The following is an 11,296-nucleotide window of genomic DNA, read 5'->3' as shown; positions in this document are numbered from 1 at the left end:
GTTGAATCAAATATCAAACAAGAGCTGTGAAAAAAAATAATAGGTAAGAGAAAGCAATTGGACGTCAGAGTAAACTCAGCAACATATTCAGATGCCTAGACATCAGCAATTAGCATAATGGACCACATTGATGAATTGAAGAATAAAAATCACATGATTCTCTCATGTGATGCAGAAAAAGGCATTTCCAAAATACAGCAACCTTTCTTGATAAAAACACTCAAAAAGATAGGAATAGAAGGAAGCTTCCTGAGTATGGCAAAGTGCAGGTATGAAAAACCTACAGCTAGCATTGTATTCAATAATGACTGAAATCTTCCCTTTGAGAGGAGGAACAATACAAGGATGCCCACTGTTACCACTTGTAGGGAGCATAGGCCGTATTGTGGGCCTGGGTAACATTGAAAGTGCTGAGTCATGATGAGTCAGGAGAGCTGAGTCATGATGAGTCAGGAGTGCTGAGTCATGGTGAGTCAGGAGTGCTGAGTCATGATGAGTCATGAAGTGCTGAGTCATGGGGCAAGGCCAAGGCGCATGCGCCTCCCCTAAATTACCATACCCCTATATATTCCTCCTTCCCCTCCTCTTCCCCAAACCATCTGCAGATTGCGCATGAGCCCACATGTGCTGACTCTCTCAATAAAGTCTCCTGTTTCTTCTGATCGGTGTTCATGTGAGTTTGTAGTTCGGTCCTCTTCGCCGCAGCTGGTTTGCGGCCCTGGTGGCAGTTCCCGGAGCGAGGCAAGAGAGAAGTCGCCCTGACAACCCATATCTCATGCCGGCAGCATGAGGAAGGCCCTTTCCCCCGGCGGAACCGGTCCATGAGCTGCAGCCGACCGGCCACCTTCATCTGGCGCCTGAACAGGGAGCAACAGACAGGGACCCCGCTGCCTGACAGATGTCGTAGCGCCCATGTTCGCGTGAGTTACCCCTGCCCCATTATGGGCAATCTTTCTTCTTCCACCTCTGTCCCCCAAACCCAAATCCTAAAGGATCTCCTCGCTACACTTCAAAGAATCACCTTCACCCCTGCTGTCTACATGATAATGTAGCTGTGGGCTAGTGAAGGTTAATATAGTTAAGCCACTGGAAAAAGAGAAAAATGTAGCAACATTTGTGTTTTGTTTTGTTTCCATGCTAATTCTGATTGGGTTTATTTAACCAAGATAATAAAATTAGTACAAAATTTTTATCAAGGTCTAAAAGGAATTTTCAGTTTTAAATCAATAGTTTTCTCCAGAACTTCAAGTCTCAGTATAGTCTTACAGAGTAATAATCCAAAAATGTGTGTTAATGGTCTGTCTAAACTGCAAAATAAGAACTTAACTACATTTATGCTGCTCAAGTTATCTTAACTGATTGCTGATAACTAATAATGTTTCCAAGCACAAACTTGCATATTACAGGCAACATGGATTCCAGAAGAAATTTTAAAAAGTACAAGCTAAGATGTGATATATAATAGAGGACTTAAAAGCAGCTATACCAAGAAAGTAAGAATTATGAGTCGATTGTAAATAAACTGTATGTTTCTGTTAATGTGTTGTAATTGTTTTGTGTTTGTCTGTCTGTTCGTTCAATGTCAGTGTATATTGTGATACGTCCAGATGGTAAATATAAATTAATAAAAATTTTAAAAAAGAGCTCTGTTCAAATGGCCAAAAATTAAATAAGTACTTATATTAATACTTAAGTTTATTATATTAATATATAAGTTTTTAATTGTTAATAAGATATCTACAATGATAAAAATTGTAAGTCTTGATTAGCAAAATTAACTATAAGTCTTCATAAAAAGTTATTCTTGCCTATATTGAAAAGAATAGTTTATTTTTCTTCACAGGATAAAATGAAGGATGTAAAACATAAATGAATATTAAAGAAGGTTAAAAGTTTGTGGGAATGCTGACTGAAATTTAATAAGTTTTTTCTAAAAGGTGTGTTTTGTCTTAAAATAGGATGGCTTATTTTTCATAAACTCTTGGAACTTAATTTGCATGTGGCAAGTTGTAGAAGGTATTGTGGTAACTTTAAGTAAGGGAATGTGTTCTGTGAAGGTAAAATTTGTCTTAAAATAATATAATTATAATCTACATGGTTATAAATAAATATAAGAAGTTTAATGAAACATTGTTTAAATTAAGGTATTTAAATGGCTAATTCCAAAAAGTCATTATTAAATATATATAAAACTGTATTGATGATGATAATAATAATAAAAGGTAATTTTATGGCAGGAAAACTTGTTGGTGGCTAGCCTTCCCTGCAAACTGGCTTCTAGGGGACTGTTTCTGGTATTGCATGCTACTGGGTATTTAGGGTGAAGAAAGGTTCATTGTTTGACAGGCTTATTTGGTGTTGGTGGCAATTGTATGTTGTGGGAGGTTTGCCTGGTGGCTCGGTATGTGGGATGTATAGAATGTGTTTTTGTTGCTAGGGAAACAGGAGATGATTTCATCCTAAGATAGGATGATTGGTTGTTGGAAAAGAGTAAGGTGTGGAACAGGACCTGAATGAGTACTGAAAGTGTAGAAGGTTTGTGGAAAGAAATTTTTATGGTTAAAGTTAAGTAAGATTTGATGGGTCTGTCTATAAAGTTTGAAAAAGCCTTAGTAACAAGTAGTATGTAGCAAAGTTAAAAATTTTGTCCTTTTTCAAAGTCTCTCAAATCATTAGTTTGTTCTGGTGAAAGTTTATGAAAAATTCTATCCTGAATAATCAGTATACAAAGAGTCTGTTTTATCAAAACAGCTTCTTGTACTACCAATCAAACACTCCCTCAAAACTTTTCTGTACCTGCTGGTTTTTACCTATGGTGCAATCGATCCCTATTTACCTGCCTTAACGACACTGTCCCTGAACCATGTGTCCTAGTCACCCTCACTCCCCAACTTACACTGTATTCTGAAGGCGAAATTGTTCAGTTACTTTTACCTAGACCAAACAGAGCAGGCTTTCTCCCCTTGTTAGTGGGAATTTCTCTCACAACCACAGTCGCTGCCATTGCCACCGCCAGCGGTGCCCTTGGTCATGGAATCGCCACTGCAGCGCAATTCCAAGAGGAGATACAGATCATCTTGGACTCCTCTACTGCATCCCTTGAGTCCCTACAAAGGCAAATCTCCTCTCTCACTCAGGTTGTATTACAAAATAGAAGGGCATTAGATCTCCTTACTGCGGAGAAAGGAGGCACCTGTCTCTTCCTCCAGAAAGAGTGCTGTTATTTTGTTAACGAGTCAGAGGTTATAGAGCAAAACATAAATAAGTTTAAAAATTTACGTGAATCACTGTCTAAAAACTCCCTAGTCCCTCCCTCCTTTCTCAGTTGGTTTACCTCCCCGCTTGCAGCCTGGATCGCCCCACTCCTCAGCCTCCTTGTTCTTTTAGTTGTCTTTTCCAGCTTAGCCCCCTGTCTCCTGTGATGGCTACAAAGAAGAATCGAGTATATCTCAGCAGTCACTGTCTTTCGTGTGTGGTCCCTCGGATACTGGCGTCTCCCCATGAGAGAGGAAGCCGCCACCGCTGCCACCGCTGTGTAGCTGCACCGAGCATACACTGCTTCAATAACATCGTGCGAAGCCTTGCTCTGAAGGACTCAAAATGTCCCATTCACTTCCCTTCCCATGCCCTGGCCACCCCCTGACTCTTGCCTAGCCTCCACTGCCTATGTGCTACCTACCTCAGCAAGTCAGCCTGCATGACTCAGTGACTGCTGACAATTGACTCGCACTGTTACTGCAGCTGCCCACTCCCTTACTCTCCCCAAAAGTCGCGGCTGGTGGGCTGGTAGCCAACGACGGGTAAGATCTCTGGAGGGAGACAACCTAAGCCAGGCACAGCCACTTGCACCCTTACACTTGCTTGAGCTTGGCCGGCAGCCAGTGATGGGTAAGACCTTCAGAAGAAGGCAACCTAAGACGGGCGTGGTCACCGCAAGTGTATGACCATGTGCATTCCACTGCCTTATTTTACAGAAAGGGGTGAGATGTAGGGAGCATAGGCCGTATTGTGGGCCTGGGTACCATCGAAAGTGCTGAGTCATGAGGAGTCAGGAGTGCTGAGTCACGGTGAGTCAGGAGTGCTGAGTCATGGGACAAGGCCAAGGCGCATGCGCCTCCCCTAAATTACCATACCCCTATATATTCCCCCTTCCCCTCCTCTTCCCCAAACTGTCTGCAGATTGCGCATGAGCCCACACACGCTGGCTCTCTCAATAAAGTCTCCTGTTTCTTCTGACCAGTGTTCGTGTGAGTTCATAGTGCAGTCCTCTTTGCTGCAGCTGGTTTGCGGCCCCAGCGGCGGTTCCCAGAGCGAGGCAGAGAGAAGTCGCCCCGACAACCCGTATCTCACACCAGCAGTGTGAGGAAGGCCCTTTCCCCCAGTGGAACTGGTCCACGAGCTGCAGCCGACCAGCTGCCTTCAACCACTGTCATTCATTGTTGTGCTATAAGTTCTAGCCAGAGCAATTAGGCTAAGATAAAGAAAAAAAGGTACCCAAATAGGAAAGGAAAAAGTAAAACTTGCACTATTCACTGATGATAAGTCCTCATATATAGAAAATCCTGAAAAATGCACAAGAAGCTATTAGAATTAATAGATGAATTCAGCAAAGTGGCAGGATAAAAACTTGATTGCAAAAATCAGTAATATTTCTATACATGACTGGTGTGCAATATGAGGAGGAAATCAGAAAAAAAAATTATAATAGTGACTAAAATAATCAAATATTTAGGAACTGTTACTCATTTGTTGATCAACTGCTTCCATTTTTGAGGACCTGGGTTCAATCCCAGCACCTCCTAAAACTGTGGGGAGCCATCTGCTGTGAGGTCTGTTTACAGCCTCCAACAACATGGCAGATCTCATAACTACTACAGCCCTGCCCCGCTACTTCCTCCTCCTTCTTCTTCCTTGTTTCTTTGTTCTCCCCTTCCCACCACAACTCTGGTAACCACAGCAGCATGCATGTGCAAGGCGCGAAACTCTGCAGACTCTGCACGAACTTTCAGCCAATCCCCTTCTTGGACGTCTGCCACCCGCAAGACCAGCCTATCACATATGGACACGCTCCCTTCCCTCAGTATAAATTCCCATGTTCTACCCCCAATAAATGAGGCTTGATCAGAATCCTGTCTTGCCTCCATTCTTCTTGTCCCCTGCCCCCACTTCTTCCCATAGGCCCCTGGAATCCGCCCCCGCCAGTTCGGGCATAAAGCAAAACAAAACAAAAACTTAACCAAGGGCATAAAGGACCTGTATTCAGAAAACTACAAAATATTGTTGAAAGAATCCAAAGAAAGCTTAAATAATTGGAAGGACATTCCATGCTCATGGATTGGAAGACTAAATATTGGTAAGATATCTATTCTACCCAAACTGATTTATAGATTCAACACAATCCCAACAAAAATCCCAACAGCATTTTTTTTCAGAAATGGAAAAGCCAATAATCAAATTTATTTGGAAGGGTAAGGGGTCCTTAATATAAAAAAAAAAAGTCTAAATAAGAATGAAGTTGGAGGACTCTCACACTTCCTGATTTAAAGCTTGTTATTTAGCTACGGCAGTAAAAACAAACAAACAAAAAAAATGGCATGGTACTGGCATAAGGCAGAGAGATTGACCAATGTACTGAATCAAGAACTAAGATATAGACCCTCACATCTACAGTCAAGTAATTTTTGACAAGGCAATTAAGTCCATCCAGCTGGGCCAAAACAGTCTACTCAAAAAATGGTGTTGGAAGAACTGAATAGCAATGTACAAAAGAAAGAAGACCCTTATCTCATATATTATACAAAAATTAGCTCAAAATTGGTCAAGGGCTTGGAGTTGTCCTGGGTGGTGCTTCAGGGACAATTACCGGACGCTGTAGATCCTCCCAGGGCTCACTGGATGGAACGTGGGAGAGTATGAGCTATGATGTGGACCATTGACCATGAGGTGCAGCGATGCCCAGAGATGTACTTACCAAATGCAATGGATGTGTCATGATGATGGGAGAGAGTGTTGCTGTGGGGGGAGTGATGGGGTGGGGGAGGTGGGGTTGAATGGGATCTCATATTTTTTGAAAGTAATATTTTTAAAAAATGAATAAAAAAAAAATTGGTCAAGGGCTAAATATAAAAGCAACAATGATAAAACTCCTAGAAGAAAATGAAAGAAAACATCTTCAAGATGTTGTGGTAAGCAGCAGTTTCTTTAACCTTACACCCGAAGTAAAAGCAAAAAAGGAAAAAATAAAGGGATGTCCTGAAAATTACGCACTTTGTACCTGAAAGGACTTTATCAAAAAGATGGAAAGGCAGATGACTCAGTGGGAGAAAATATTTGGCAACCACATATCCGGTAAGGGTTTAATATCCAACATATAAAAGAGATCATACATCTCAACGATAAAAAGAAAAGACAATTGTACAAAGAAGAAATACAAATGACAAGGAAACACATGAAAAAAATTTTCAAAATCACTAGCAATTAGGAAAATGCAAATCAAAACTACAATGAGATATATCATACCAATTATGATATATCTGGCTACTATTAAAACATTGGAAAACTCTAAGTGTATGAGAGGATGGAGAGAGATAGGAATGCTTATTCACTGTGGGTGGGAATGTTTAGAATGGCATTGTGGAGGACTTTTTGGCAGTTCTAATGAAGCTTAATATAGACTTGCCATGTGAACCCGCAATATCACTGTGAGTATGTAACCAGAAGAACTGAGAGTAGTAATGTGAATAGACATCTCTCTACACCAATGTTCATAGTGGCATTTGTCATGATTGTCAAAAGATGGGAACAACCCATGTGTTCATCAACTGAGGAATGGATAAACAAACTGTGGTGTATATACATAATAGAATATTATGCAGCTGTAAGATAAAATGAAGTTATGAAGAGTATGACAACATTCATGAACCTGGAGGACATTATGTTGAATGAAACAAGCTAGACACAAAAAGACAAACACTGTGTGATTGTGCTATTATTAACTAAATAGATTATATAAACTCATAGAATTAATAGTTAGAATATAGGTCACCAGAAAATAGTATAAGGATAGAAAATGGAAAGCTGATAGTTAATCTGTGTAGAATTGGTTATAAGGTAGTTTGTAAATCTTAGGAAATCAATGAAAATGATGAGAACACATAATTTTTTTTGTGACTAGCAGAGCTATTATATGGGTATGACAGTGGTGGAAAGGGTAAGACTAAGGTCATGCATATTACTAGAAGGAAAACTAAAAACTGTAACATGGGGCTTAAAACAGTGAAACCTTATGTAAAGTATGAATATGGGTGGTATTGAATATGTAAGACATTTTACAAAATATAAATGCAATTATACTTGAGCAGAGCTTCTTAACAAGGGGTCCACCAGTTTGAATTGAAATTCAAAAACATTATTCTAGTGGGAACATGTTGGTGAGAGTGTGATATATTTATTAAATAATACACAGTATAGTCTGGTCTTAGTAAAGGGTCTGTGGTTTTCACCTGACTGGCAAATTTGTCCATGGAACAAAAACAGTCAAGAAACCCTGTTCTAGAAGAAGGAAATAGAATAGCAGCTATGCATGGTAGGGAAAGCATAGAGAGATGAGTTTTGTTTGTTTGATTGGTTGATTTTTGTTTTTAGTTCTATTATTATTCGTGGAATAATGAAAATGCTCTAAAAATGATTGAAGTGATGAATGCACAACTATGTATTATATTAAATACTATTGATTATACATTTTGGATGGATTTATGCTTTATTAATATGTATCAATAAAATTGATTTTAGAAAAGGGCAGATCTTTTTATAGGCACTCTTTTCTCTTAGGACATGCATCTTGGGATCCTTAGGTCAATATATAAGAAGCATGGCTACATTGAAGATTCCAATTTATATTGATCATGTGTAGAGAATATATGGAGATGGACAGAGAACCTGAGGAGTCAGTGAGCCTTGAGACGAACCCAACAGTAAGCTTTTGAACTGCCCAATTGAATTAATGGCAAGCTGTTCCTACTGAGCCCTGCCCAGATTGCACATATATGAGCAAAATAAGTGCTGACATTAATAACAGTATTTTGAGATATATTTTATATACCAAAAAATCCACCTGTTGAAAGTGTACATTTCAATGATATTTAGTATATTTAGAGTTTTACCACCATCCCAGAAGAAATTTTAAAATAATTTTACCACTGCCATACCTATTAGCCATCACTCACAAATGCTCCTTAATTTCCCAGCCATAGGCATCCAGTAATCCATTTTAGGTTTCTATAGATTAGCTTATACTGTACCCTTCATATAAATGGAATCATGTAATGTGTGGTATTCTATGATTGTTTCTTTCATTTAGCATAATGTTTCATCTATTTTTTAGCATGTTTCAGCACTTCATTTCTTTTTATTGCCAAATAATTACCCATTATATGGATATATCATATTTTTATATACATTTATAAATTAATAAACATTTGGATTGTTTCTACTTTTTAGCTTTTATGAATAATATGTGCTATGTGTTTTCACATTTCTTGGGTACATATCTAGCATTGGATTTGCTGGATCATATGATAACTATTTTTAACTTTTTGAGGAACTGCCAAATTGTTACTCTAGTGGCTGCACCATTTTACATTTCTACTGGCAATGTATGAGAGTTCCATTTTCTTTACATCCTCAACAATCCTTGGTTAATACTGTATTTTTTATTATACTATCCTAAGCTGAGTGGGAAGTGGTATCTCACTGTCGTTATCATTTACATTTCATTAATGGCTAACAGTATTGAGTATTTTTTATGTGCTTATTGGCCATTTATATATCTTCTTTGAAGAAATGCCTATTCAGATGTTTTGTCCTTATGTAAATTGTGTTTTTGCCATTTTATTAATGAGTTCTAAGTGCTTTGTATTAATAATGGATCTATTGAAATATAATGCATATAATTTGGAATTCACCACTTTAAATTCCTTTTAGCACACTAACAGAATTATGCAACCACTATCATTATCTAATTTCCAAGCATGTTCATCACTTCAAAAAGAAACTCTGTACATCATTAGCAGGCATTCCCCATTCCATATTTGACTATTGTGTTCATTTCATAGCAAGTGAGTCAAATATTATGCTGTCTTTTGTGACCAACTTCTTTCATTTTGCATAATATTTTCAAGTTTCATCATGTCGTCATGTCATAGTATGTGCCAGCACTTCATTTTTATTGCCAAATTATATTCCATTGTATGTATTAAAATATCTTTTATATCTGCTCTTCAGTTGATGGACATTTGGGTTGTTTCTACTTTATGGCTCTTGTGAATAATACTGCTATGGGCATATGAGATTTTGCATGGACATGCATTTCATATCCCTTGGATCTATGCCAGGGAACCAAACTACTGGATCAACTGGCAACCACATGCTGAAACTTTTGAGGAACTACCAGACTTTTTCCCAAAGTGGCTTCACCATTTTATACTCCCATTAACAGTGAATGATGGTTCCAATTTCTCATCCTCACTAACACTTCTTAGTGTCTTTTTATTATACTCATCCTAGTTCATGTGACATATATCTCTTTGTTGTTTTAATTTTCAATTCCCTTATGACTAATGATTTCTAACAACTTTTTGGATCACATACTTAATTGACATTTCTATATCTTGTGTCTATTCAAACTCTCTGAATTTTTTAATACATATTTTGTAAGTTTACTTAGTGGCAAAAGAGGTTGTTCATAATATAAAACTGGCTGTTTTAAATAGTGTGGTAAATCTGGAAAACTGTTCTTTTTTCCAAATAAGTGGTTTTGTTACTGCTACTCTTTTTTTAGTCAATACTTTGACTGGATTGACTGCTCCACTGAAAAGTCCCATCCTCAGGTCATTTGTTGTATTTGATCTGATTCTGAACTCAACCACCTGGAAAAAGCCCTATCACCAGGGACTTACTGAAAATAATATTTAAAACAGCTAGAAATCTTAACATCACAACTTCTTAGAGGATTGATTTAAGCTGGAGCAAATAAGAGTTTGTTAAAAATATAAAAGGAAGAATTGGGGCACTAAATTATAATAGGGGACTTTGAAAATTTGCATCATATTCCAGGGGATCTAGAGGCCCATATGCATCTTCAGGGCTGTGGGCATGAAAATAAAAGACATGGAAAAGGAGAGGGCCCCATAATTTGTCTCTGACTAACTGTGGGGTCTTCTGAAAACATTAAATGAGAGTTAATGCTGACTGGAAAATGCAAGAAAATTGAAGTTGTGACATAAAAATTTATAAAGTAAGACTTTACTGGCTCAAAACATCTAAGGAAATTTTCTAATTGATAATTGACTGGTCACTAAGGTATGCTGGTCTAGGGGTGAACTTAGAAATCTGGGCTTAGCTGAAAAAATAATAATTAAAAAAATGAACAGAGAACTAAATGTCTGCACACTACAGGGAATAGAAACTATACAGAAGTATCCCAAGAAATTTACTAAACGAATGAGCAGCAATGAGAAACAAAAAAGGAACAACAAAAAATGCTCTGTGTGATGAGTTAGGTGGACACTTGCTCTAAAATGCCCAGTTGTCAACAAAAGATTCATTCATGCAAAGAAACAGGAAAGTATGGCCCATGCACAAGAAAAAATGTTAAATTGAAAATGTACCTGAGGTGATCCAGATATTGGTCTTATTACAAAAAGACTTTAAATCAACTATTCTAAATATGTTTAAGAGGTAAAGGAAACTTTGTTTAAAGAAATAAAGGAAAGTATGACAACTTTATATAACCAAATTGGGGGGGGGAAATAGAAAGTATAAATAATAAAAGAGTAACAACATAAAAAATTCTAAAGTTGAAAATTATATCTGAACTGAAAATTAACTAGAGGATCTCAAAGATACATTTTATTTGGCAAAAGAAAATATCAGCACACTTGGAAACACATCAATACAATTTGTGCAATTTTAGAGAGAAGAAAAAAGTAAGAAAGAAAAACAAATAGTTTATCAGAGACCTCTGGCCTATGCCATGAAACAGACCAATATATGCATACTGTGAGTTCCAGAAGGAGAGGAGACAGAGAAAAAGAAAGAGAAAGAAAGAATATTTGGAGAAACAATAACTAAACATTTCCTAAGTTTTATGAAAACAAAAATTCACATATCCAAGAGACCCAGTGAACTTTAGGTAGGATAAACTCAAAGAGAACCATACTGTAGTCAAAATGTCAGGAGACAAAGTAATGTCAAAATGTCAAATAGAAAAAATGTCTGTACCAAAAGGAAAAAAATG

At 37.6% G+C, this 11,296-nt stretch overlaps 1 long non-coding RNA gene across 1 annotated transcript; it reads left to right on the top strand.

Annotated features, from left to right (window-relative positions):
- The first annotated feature begins 610 nt into the window (after nucleotides 1-610).
- Nucleotides 611-4,220, top strand: LOC131278374 (uncharacterized). The gene is made up of 3 exons (XR_009185692.1): nucleotides 611-920; nucleotides 1,407-1,493; nucleotides 3,388-4,220. It is a non-coding gene; the product is annotated as an uncharacterized lncRNA (long non-coding RNA).
- Nucleotides 4,221-11,296: the final 7,076 nt, after the last annotated feature.

Source organism: Dasypus novemcinctus, chromosome 4 (genome assembly GCF_030445035.2).
Source record: "Dasypus novemcinctus isolate mDasNov1 chromosome 4, mDasNov1.1.hap2, whole genome shotgun sequence".
NCBI lineage: Eukaryota > Metazoa > Chordata > Mammalia > Cingulata > Dasypodidae > Dasypus > Dasypus novemcinctus.
The sequence above is the reverse complement of the archived record's forward strand: the minus strand, read 5'-3'. Positions and strand labels throughout refer to the sequence as shown.